General features: G+C 39.3%; 1 protein-coding gene across 3 annotated transcripts in view; it reads left to right on the forward strand.

The window, feature by feature from the left end:
• Positions 1-11,200, forward strand: part of akap6 (A kinase (PRKA) anchor protein 6) — a 490,689-nt gene that overhangs the window by 440,765 nt on the left and 38,724 nt on the right. The gene's annotated exons all lie outside the window — the stretch shown is intronic.

Consider the following 11,200-nt stretch of genomic DNA (forward strand, 5'->3'; position numbering starts at 1 on the left):
CTGAGGCTAGGAGAATATCATTAGTGACTTTCAGCAGAGCTGTTTCAGTGCTATGATGAGCTCTGAAACCTGACTGAAACTCTTCAAACAGGTCATTGCTGTGAAAATGCTCACATACTGTATTTGATTAGCAACTGTTTTCTCAAGAATTTTAGATAAGAACAGAAGATTGGATATAGGTCTGTAATTTATTAAATCATCTTGATCAAGGTAAGGTTTATTAAGTAACGGTTTAATTACAGCTACCTTAAAAACGTGTGGTACATATCCATTTACAAAGGATAGATTAATCAAATCTAGAATGGGGCTGGTAATCAAAGGGAACACTTTCTTCAATAATTTGGTTGGGATTGGGTCTAACATACAAGTTGAAGGTTTAGATGAAGCTAATATTTTGATAACTCAGGAAGCTCCACATAATCAAAACAGTCCAAACACAGATCAGGTCAGTTCCAGGTCAGATCAGTTACTTCCAATGTTGTCTCACTTGCTGAGGATGAAGTAATCATCTTTGGGAGTATGTCAATGATTTTATTTTTAATAGAATCAATTTTATTTAAAAATAATCCCATAAAGTCATGACTATTGAGGAGTAAGGGAATGGATTACCCAACATAGCTATGACTCCGTGTAAGTTTAGCAACTGTACTAAAGGGAAACCTAGGATTATTCTTGATCTCTTCTATTAATGATAAGAAATAAGCTGTTCTGGCTTGGCGAAGTGTCTTTTTATACAACAGTATAAATATATATGTATAAATATATATATATAAATATATTCTTTACACTCAATGCCGTATGTCAGAACAAGGTCCAGAGAATGAAGATTGAAGATTGTAGTTGGGTAGGTTTGTTAGTGTTTTGAGCAAAGCCAATTGTCTACGATAGCATTAAATGCTATATTTAGGCTTTCAGTGTCAACATGAATGTTAAAATCCCCCACTGTAATAACATTATCTGTATTTAACACTAAATTAGATAAAAGGTCTGAAAACTGATCTTAAAATTGAGAGTAAGGGCCTGGTTGGGTACGAAACAACAAACAGAAGTGGTTATAGTCCTTTGCAATTTGGATGAGGAAAACTAAGGATTAAATATTCAAAAGAGTTGTAGCTATTAATTGGTCTAGGACTAATCAATAAATCGGACTGATAGATGGTTGCTACTCCTCCTCCTCGCCCAGTATTTTGAGGTATGTGAAAATTTAAATAATTAGAAGGAGTTGACTCATTTATAGTAACATAATCCTCTTGCTGCAGCCACGTTTCTGTGAGACAAGATAAATCAGTCTGATTGCATCTGGAGCGGACATTGCGCTCAAAGCGGGGGACATTTACTGAACTCTTTTCTAATTACTTATAACCGAAATATATAGAGGACAGAACATGCCTGGGAGATCTAATTTTAAATATTGTGTATTTTGTTCTTCTGGGACTTTATATAAAAATAACCTAATCTTGGAAAACCTAAAAAAGAACCCCCTTGTTTTTTTTTAGTAATATTGTCCGTTAAGGGGTCTTACGTTACACACTCATAACATTGTGTCCATCATAATATTACTATATAATGTTTAGTAAAACCTCTGACATTGTACCATGTTGGAAAAAGTATGCCTACCTGAAATTTTTGTCAAAAAACAGCTGTCTCTTTTAACATGCTCATCCCATTGCTAGCTTCCTGTGAGGAATGTTCTTAAACAGGTCAACCTTTTAATAACACATTGCCATCTAATGGATTTGTTTGGCATTACAGGTGTAAACCAAATGGTAGAAAAAGTCTCAATAAAGTAGGTCAATTTCACTGCATACCTCTGTTACGTACAAACCTCAAAATGTACTCTACCAATTTGTTGACCGGAGCACTAAAAGGTTAACCTTCTAGGACTCGAGAACTACATCTCTGTCAAATATTTAACCTTTTAACATGACTAAACTTAAATTTGTTAAGATTTCATCTCTCATGAATATTTTAATCACGTTTTTATTATTTTAAGATTATGCAAATCGTTATTGTCATGGTTAGTCATTCCAAATTTGCTTTTATTTTGTTCTGTCTAGTTTTTGTACATAAAAAAGGCAGTTGACAGAATATCTTTCTTCAGCTTTTTCTTCAGCCATTTTGGAACCAGTGAAGCCTACCACTTTACGGGCCTATACTCATAGAGTCTGGAATTACAGTATATCACCAATGTTCTATTTCATATAGATTTCGTCCATCGCTTGTGAATTTAAGGCGAAGCAGGATGTAGTCTCACTGGGTGTGTCTGGACCAAGAACATAAAGCACAGAAGCCTCAGACCACAAACAAAAAGCACAGAACATTTTGAAACTCAGCGTTTGGCATGCTTGATTATGTGCTCAGAGCTGCTCAGAGCTGCCCTGTGTAACTGAACAGAGAGGAGAAGTTATCTCTGTCCGGGCAGAAGTTGGGATAACAGAGCTGTGTCTGTTAGCTGCCATCAAACCATAGTCTGAGAGAGCAAGGAACGACAAAGAGAGCAGGTAAATCAAATAAAATATTTTTGGATTGAATTGAATTTAAATAATTCACTCTTGTAGATGTCAAGGCATGGCTGTTTTAAATAACCTAAATTTAAGTAGAACCTGTTCTAAGGGCTCAAATGGAGCTTTAGCCAGTGCAGGTTTTTCTATTTTATCAATTTTATGCGCACACCAATGCTGAAATGAAAGGCTGTCCATTTACATGTATGATGCTGTGGTAGAAAAGGCTCATGCACTATGAGCCGTGCTCACCGCTTCCTGTGGGATGCCGAGCCTGTTTAAGCATTCCCAGCAGCCAAACCCAGAGACGCTGAGCTGTCTCCCCTGATTAACTCCAGATTGCCCCTCTGACCTGGAGGAGCGCATCCTCACTCTATGCCAGGTGCCATGGGCGGCCTGATACTAGCTCCTGCAGGTTCCGGAACTATTGTGTACCTGTGAGCTTGGGGCCTTTGAGACTGACTGTTCCTCCTGACCCTGGAACCGCGGGATCAGTGAAACTGGAGGAAAAGCATAAAAGAGCATCTTTGGCCACGGATTGTGAACGGTGGCATCCACTCCCAGTGGTGGATCCTCCCGTGGGCTCAATGAAAACCATTGTGCTCACTCTCTGCTCATTTTCCCACTCTCCCATGTAGCAAACTGATCTACTGCTGCTCTGCTGAATCTGCTCTAGATCTAAGAGATCAGGTTGGAATGGAGGCTCCAGTCCCCACTTCAAGAACTGCTTCTCTGTTCAGGATGCTGGGGATGTAGACTGTTCAGATGGATTGCAGATTTGTGTACTCCAATCACAGCAGAATTAATTTAAAAATGTCTATACAAAATAAACCACACACAAATGATATAAATAAATAACAGGGTTTGATAATGTGTACACTAGGAATGCATATTCAACAGAATTATCAACCGAGTTGATAATAAGTTTGCCTAGGGTTGACTTTTAATATTCTCATTTTCGTCCAGGGCTATTGACAAAACATTTGGGCCATTATACATTATATATAAAAAGTTCAATATTTTTTGTCCTTCATTTCAGAACGTGGAACTCATAAACTGTTTAGATTCATCACCAGTGTGTATCGTTGCTTCACTGTTTAGTTGCTGACTAATGTTTTTCTGTGTTAATTTGTACCGCAGTAGAACAGTGCGTGGTTTGGAATTGTGCACCTGAGAAGAGCACAGTTACTGTCTGTGTCTGTGAAGCTAATACTTAAACAGATAGCGTTAGCTTCAAATTCAAAAATACTTCAACTTATGACGCCCGGGAGGTTTACAGCTTTATTGTTGCAGATACAGATGCTTTAAAGACCATTTTAAGTTGTCATAGCATTAGCAGCTAGCATGAGACATTGTTGGGCATTTTGCTTTTTCCTGTCTGTCTGCCTCATAGGGAAAGTATCTTCGAAAAACACTTTTGTTTTTGCTTTAGCGGCTAAAGTGGGTTTCATGTTTTTTTATTTGCTTGATGTGCCTGCCATGTTAGCAGAATTTAAAACTTCCAGCAGCAGCTCATTGTTTTGGTCAAGTTTGTGTCTGCAAGGACGGGATGACTGTCTTTGTTGCTGCTGGAAGAAGTTTGGGGACAATTTGAGAAAATGTGAAGGGGTCATTTAATATTTTGAGTTGAAAACCTTTTCTTTTTTTCTTTTTTTTTACCGTGTTCTGTCCGGCAGAGTATCGCTCAGAATTGTTGTCTGAGTGCCAAGAAATTGCGCAACAGATTTACTTTCACAGGCGGAGCATCAAAGCCAATGCCTTAAAGCTCTGCTTGATATTTATAAAAGAAACTTTACGTAACTTTCAATTGTTACGGACACAGAGACTGAAATGAAAAGGAAAACAGAAACTTGAAAAATAGAGAGATGGGGCAAAAGGGAAAAAAGGGGAGAAAAGAAGGAAAGAGTGGAGGAGAGACAGAGCGCCCAGCCCCTGATGCCCAGCACCACTCCAACACTTAGGCCGCCACCCGACCCAAAACAGCAGGCCCGGATGGGTGCAAGCTCCAGGCCAGGATGGGTACATGCACCCCCCAATTGAGACCACCGGGCCACCCGGGCAGCCAAGCAGACCCCCACAATGAACCACCCCGGCCACCATCATGCCCAAGGGAAAGACACTGGCCCAGCAAGCCGAAAGGCGCCACAGAAAGGCCCCAGGACATGCAGCAAGGAGGCCACATCACCATCCAGAGACGCAGACCCACCTACATCTAGGTCAGCCAAGCAAAAACAATAGAACCGAGCCAGACCACAGATCCCCACCAAGCCAGCGCCACAGGAACACCACACATCCTTCTGTGCATTTGTAAGGGGCACGGCGAAGACCACTAACCCCAAGCACACACAACCCACCAGGAACCATCCAGCAAACGAGCAAACCCCACCCCGGTACGAGGCCGAGAAGCCTGACGCAAGCGCAGAGCCCAGCGACGCCTGCCCTGCCGTACCCACGCCCAGAGGTCAGAGCCTCCACGCACAGGACCACCGCCCCAACACCACAGCACGCCATACAGCGGAGGACGGAATGCAGCAAAGAGCACCAGAACCAAAAGCTGAACACAAATCTCACACTGCGCAAATGCACCCCCACCAGCCCCACAAAAACAAAGCCCCCCGCGAAAGTGCACCCCACGAAAAGAAGACCCGCAGCATCCAGGTCCTAGAACATGCCCGACACCCATACACCTGCCAGAAGCAGCCCCGCAAGAAGACCCACCCAGAGGCCCACAAAAGGCAAGAGAGCCCACAGAGCCAAAACCAAAACCCATCCGGAAGCCGAGACCAGTCCACCCCGAGACCAACCCCGGCCAGCCCTCTCACTCGAACCATGCAGACCCCTTTGAACCCCCTCCCCCAGATAGAAAAGGGACCGACGTCAGTAACAGGGACCAAGACAAGGAACCAGAAACTGAGCCGGAACCACCCTGGACCAAACGATGCCCACACCCATCCAAGGCCAACCACATATCCCCACCCCAGAAGGAAACCTACACCCATCCCAACATTCGAACAACTCCCAGAGCACATAAGACGTTGGACACGCAGGTTGACCCCGTCTCACCCCCTCCCGCAGACCCTCCGCCCCGCCAGTAGAATGTGCTCCTTGAAGGAAAGAGCACCTGCCATGAGATGGGACCTACCTGCCAGTTTTGGAGGCCCCTATGCCTGCCGATGCACCAAAGGCCCAAGCCCACCCCAGACCCACTCAGGAGCAGCACGGCCACCAGGCCAGTGACCTATGTCCGTGGGCGCAGGCCCCCTGAGAGCATCGCATGAGTTGAAAACCTTTTTAGGTGACCACCTCATGAAGCTCATCGAGAGAATGCTAAGGATGCAAAGTAGTAATCAGAGCAAAAGGTGGCTATTTGAAAGAATTAAAATCACATCTTTTGTTTACTATGTAATTCCATATGTGTTCATTCATAGTTTTGTTGCCTTCAGTGAGAATGTACAATGTAAATAGTCATAAAAATATAGAGACCCATTAAGCGAGAAAGTGTGTCTAAAACTTTTGACTGGTAGTGTATATATGTTTATTTTCCCCTTGTTATACTTGACCATAATAAACGTGTCAATCCGTGTATTACAATAATTTATAGAAAGGTCGAAACTACTATTCCTTATTAAATGATTAAACCACCTTGGAATAGTTATTCCTTTGCTCAAATGACATTAGACTGGGGGTTTCTTTCCTTCCCTTGTAAATGCGGATACAAAAACCTACAGCAAAAGATATATCACAAAGGCAAAACTCTCTGAACTCACTGCCTGGCTGGAAAGTAATTTCACTTCTACTTGAGGATGGAAAAGAATAAAAAGATGGTTAGAGGGGGAGCAAAACTTAGGCACTAAGAACTAGAGAGCTTTATATGTGATTCAGCTTGTAAATAAGCACTTTTTTTGCTGAATGATAAATCGATTGTCTTTTCCTGTGTATTGTATATTAAAAGTTTCCTCTGATCTACAAAAATCTTTTTATCTTAGAGTATGCTAAATGTATTTATCAGACTAGACCAGTGATTCCTAGACCATTCATTGTGTTTTATACCGTTAAATGGTGCTGTTGTTCATTGTAGCCTTTTGAAAATGACAAGATGCTTTCCCCTACATAGACTGATGTTTTTCTGATCAAAACAGCACTCTCTACGGACAATCACATTCAAAAACCAAGTCTAAGAGGCAGATCCTAAACTGAATATAATAAGCAAACTGGAGTACTATGAACAATTTTTAACGTGTCTTGAAAAGACAGATCAACCAGGTGGCTTGCTGCATGCATCTTTTGGTACCAACTATAACGTGCTTTGGAGTGAATTTATGTAGTGTTTTACATACATGTACACGTGGCATACGGTACACCTTCTTTAAAGGGAACATATTATGTAAAATTCACTTTAGCCCTTAAATGCATTTTGTTATGTACTTGTATACAGGGGAGTGTCTAGAATTGTTTTCTTGGGGGGCCACGTAGGGGCACACATTGTAGAAGGATGGCACCCTGAAACTGTAGTCTAAGATCTAAAGTGTAAACTATTATATTTTTGTTCTGCTCTTGTCTGTTATGTTTCAGTTTTTTTAATGAAGGTAAAAATAAATTAGAGTGGTTATTTGTTTTGTTTTATGCATTTGTTCATAAAAAAACTTAAAAAAAGGTTCTACCATCATCAAAATGAACAAAAACATTGCCAGTTGTCATTCCGTACAGCGAGATCCACTCGCAGTGGTGTTGCAAGCTTTTTAAAAGTGTGGGGGATGTTGTTTTGGGGGCATCGGCTATGAATTCTTAATGGCTGTGTTTTATGTTTTTATTTTAACATACCTTCTTCTGCCTCTCTGTGAACATCACTCCTGGGAACATCTTAAAATACATCCTGAAAACATTTAAAACTAAACTGGAAACTTTATAAACACTTACACACCTGCACCTGGGATGGAAATAAGCATCATATACACATAGTCTGCTTCAATTGACCTCTTTCACAAACTGTAGCTAAAACATTGTCCTTTAAACCTACATTTATTGAATTACTGACCTCTAAACCTTCATGTGCTGTCTCTGAAACTGATGCCTCCTGCAACTGCCTATCCTAAACCAGAAGGGTGCAGTGGTAGAGACTGGGTTTTAAATTACCGAAATACTTTATATGGCTCAGTTTACACAAAAAAGTTTATTGTTATATTATTTTTTCATTTAAATAGGCTTTTAGCTTTTTACAGTAATATTACTTACAGGATTTCTCTTGGAATTTTTTTCTTTTCTGCATCTTAATTATACTAAATGACAAAAAGACAATTAAAAGCTTGACAGTGTCATGAATCTGACTGAGATGGAAGAGAGGCTGCTTTTTCTGGCTGACATATACCAACATGTCCAGAGAAACAATATGTTAATAATCGACTTCTGTAGTGTTACGTACCGGTGTTTCCTCTGCACTAACTAAATGTAAGACAAACACAAGACTGAAGGCTAGAAAGCCAGTCTGCAGCCGGTGAATTTTGATTTTTAAATGAATAAACGGATAATAATTACAAACAAATAACCAAATATTCATAATATGGTTAATCTAACTCAGTGTTATGTCAAAAATGGTGTAGGAAGAAATAAATAACCTTTGGAATTCCTACTCCAGTGCAGGTGGAGTAGGAATCCCTGTTAGTTTTCTTCCCTCTACCGCCTCCTACTATGTGTTGTGTTTCTCTCCTCTCGTTTTTAGCTCCTTAGTAGTTGCTTTCTTTTTACTTTGTGTGATATTATTATTATTATTATTATTATTATAGTTCTTGTCTTCCTTGGATTCTTTAGTTTAGTTCTTCATTTAGTATCTCTATTTATTTATGGTTAGGTATTTGTTTTCTTTCCAGCTCTTCCTTATAGGTTAGTTTTAGTTATTGTTTATTTTTGGTTTGTACATATTCTGGTTCTCTCGTTCTGTTTCCTTTCCAGTCAATTCAGTCAGTGTGGTTAGGTTTGTTTACTTTTGTAACCAGGTTTTCTTTTTGGGCTCTTTGTTTGTTCTTAGGTTGTTGTTGTTGCTAGTTTCTCTGTTTACTTTAGTTCATGGTTATTCTAGTTTTCTTATGCTTCATTTGATTATTTATCTTTGTCTATAGGTTTGCTTGGTCTGTGTTTCTCTTATTTGTTTATTAGTCACTTCGCCCATGCTCAGTCTTTGTATTTGTTTCACCTGTTCCTTCTGCCTCCTTGCCTCCTTGTCACACCTGTTCCCTGTTCCTTTGATTACTTGCCCTTTGTATTTCCTTAGTATATTAGTTAGTCTGGTTTATGTATTATTTACTGGTTCCTTCACTTACACTCGCTACCCTCATCCATGCAATGTTCCTGCAGCTCTGTACGTTTTTTGGATTCTAGCTCGGTTGTACCTGCAGTGATTTTGTTATGTTTTTGACGTTTTAAATAAAGTTGAGGATTTATTTAAGATGCTGCTGCCAAGCTCTTGTCTGTGCTTTGGTCCGCCCCAAAACCTCTCCGTGACGCATAGCTTTGTAAGCATCTGGTTAATTCACAGCATTTGAGTAAAAAGAGAAGCGCATCTATGGATCTGTTTAAAAAAACAATAAGAAGGTCAGGACTAGTGAGCTTAAGAAAGATGGCTCTTAATGACATATTTTGATAACAATGCCTCACCAAGCAGAAACCCAGAGTGCAAGAAAAGGATCAGGTGGAACCATTGCAGAGAGACAAGCCACTGCATGGTACATACCACCAACAGATACCACCAACACATGTAAAAACTGGTAATAACTGGATGTAAGATACTAGCGGATATCTTACTAAAAAGTAATTTCATGTTTTCCAGTCTTCAGCCTTTTGGGGTGTTCTTTGACACTCGTATACCTATGTTTGAATGGTTCATTCATTTAAAAAATGTAATAAACTATGAGTTTTACATGTACAGTCTTGAATAGGCTTTATTTTACTTTCAAACAAGGAAACCGTTTTTTGTTTGTAACAACAGTTTTTTGCATGACAAAACCAATAATAGCAGTGTAGATTTCAGACAGAGTGGTAGCACTTGTTTCAGCTTGGAGTTTTTTACAACACATCCCAACCTCCAAGTGGCAGAAGAGAGCTAAAATAATTGTGGCTGCATGAAGCATTGCATCAACATTGCACAAACGATCCACTTGAAACAAACCTCCTAAAAAACATCTATTTTTTAAAATGATTTATCACTTTATTTAGTTTTAAACATAATATTATTTGTGAGTATGTTTCAAAGTCTATGTATTACAATTATATATTTCTTCCCTTGAGAGGTGTTTGCAATTTTAGTGAAAACTTACCACTATTTAAAAGGCAGAATTGCCTGCTTTGGCTAATTCTGTCTCTGGCATGCTTTCAACTGTAATCAAGTAACATTTAACCTTTAGAAAGTTTGTTTGTTTTGCAGGTGGATACTATGAGCGACTTCACTTTTTACTGTTTTAAAAATACTTGCAGTTCAGCCATGAACTGTTGTAAGGAGTGTTGTTGGGAATGAGAGCAAATAAAATAAAACTTTGTAGAAGGTTTATAAGGGTCATCACATCCCTAGTTTGATTGGAATAACCTAACTGGCTCCCTGCCTTTTCAACAATGAATGTTTTTCGAATGCATATGCAGTGCAAGACCCAGTTAATTCATTACCCACATCTCCCTTATCAGCACATGGGGAATAAACACAAGTCTAATAGAAATTCATTAAATACAGTAATAACCATGCAAACTCACTGTGTCTGAAACACACACACACTAACACAGAGATTTAGACAACTAGTTTATTAGATTAATAGGCTATGAATGGCTAATACGAATTACCCCCCTCTCTTGTTAATGAGACATAGAGCAATTTGTATAATTATGTCTGGGGTAGGGAAGGTTTCCTGTGTCTAAGCATATTTTTAAACAGCCCAGCTTTCTGAAGGCTTTGATTACATATTTACCTTGGGATTTTCAGCTTGGTGCTCTTTCTCTCAGAAGTTGTTTTTGAATAATTCATTGCTTTGTTCCAGAATGAAATAATTTGTGTTGAGACTTACAAGTAGATTTCACAGTTTTTTGTTTTATGTTGTTTTTAAATGACCATAGAACATGCTTTTTTCAGTTTAACATCGCCATTTGCTTTTAACCATAGATCTGAGTAAAGACACTGATCTAAAAACAGAAAACAAAACGTGTCTTTTGAAACATGTTTGGTGCCAAAGCACGATACAGGAATTGGAGATTGACCATAGCTTTAAAACTGAATAACAAGAATTCATTACTAATTAATTCACCTATGAGTATGGTTAAAACTCTTTCCAGAGTTGAAATAATCAAAATCATTGCTATGAGCTATAGGCATTACCTCTAAATATGCTACCCTGAGCATTTTACCAGAAACTGCATTTCCCTGAACCCCTCGGTATGTGCTGGGATGTTTGTTGTGCACATTTCAACTGATGGTGCTGTTCTTTTAAATCCTGATGATGAGATGGTTGCTCTGCTATGCCCCTCCTTTGGCTTCTACTTGCTGAGGAGTGCTGCTGAGTGTGTGACAGATAATAGAAAAAACTGATCTCACAAAAAAACTAAAAAATTTGATTTTCATCAACAAAACTATACTCACTGATTTTAATACAGCAGCCGCAATTAACTTATTCAAGGTTACTCCAAACTCTGTGCAAAGTTGTAACTAAAAATGTTTGTTTCAAAAT

This window comes from Girardinichthys multiradiatus, chromosome 19 (genome assembly GCF_021462225.1).
Source record: "Girardinichthys multiradiatus isolate DD_20200921_A chromosome 19, DD_fGirMul_XY1, whole genome shotgun sequence".
In the NCBI taxonomy this organism is placed as follows: Eukaryota; Metazoa; Chordata; class Actinopteri; order Cyprinodontiformes; family Goodeidae; genus Girardinichthys; species Girardinichthys multiradiatus.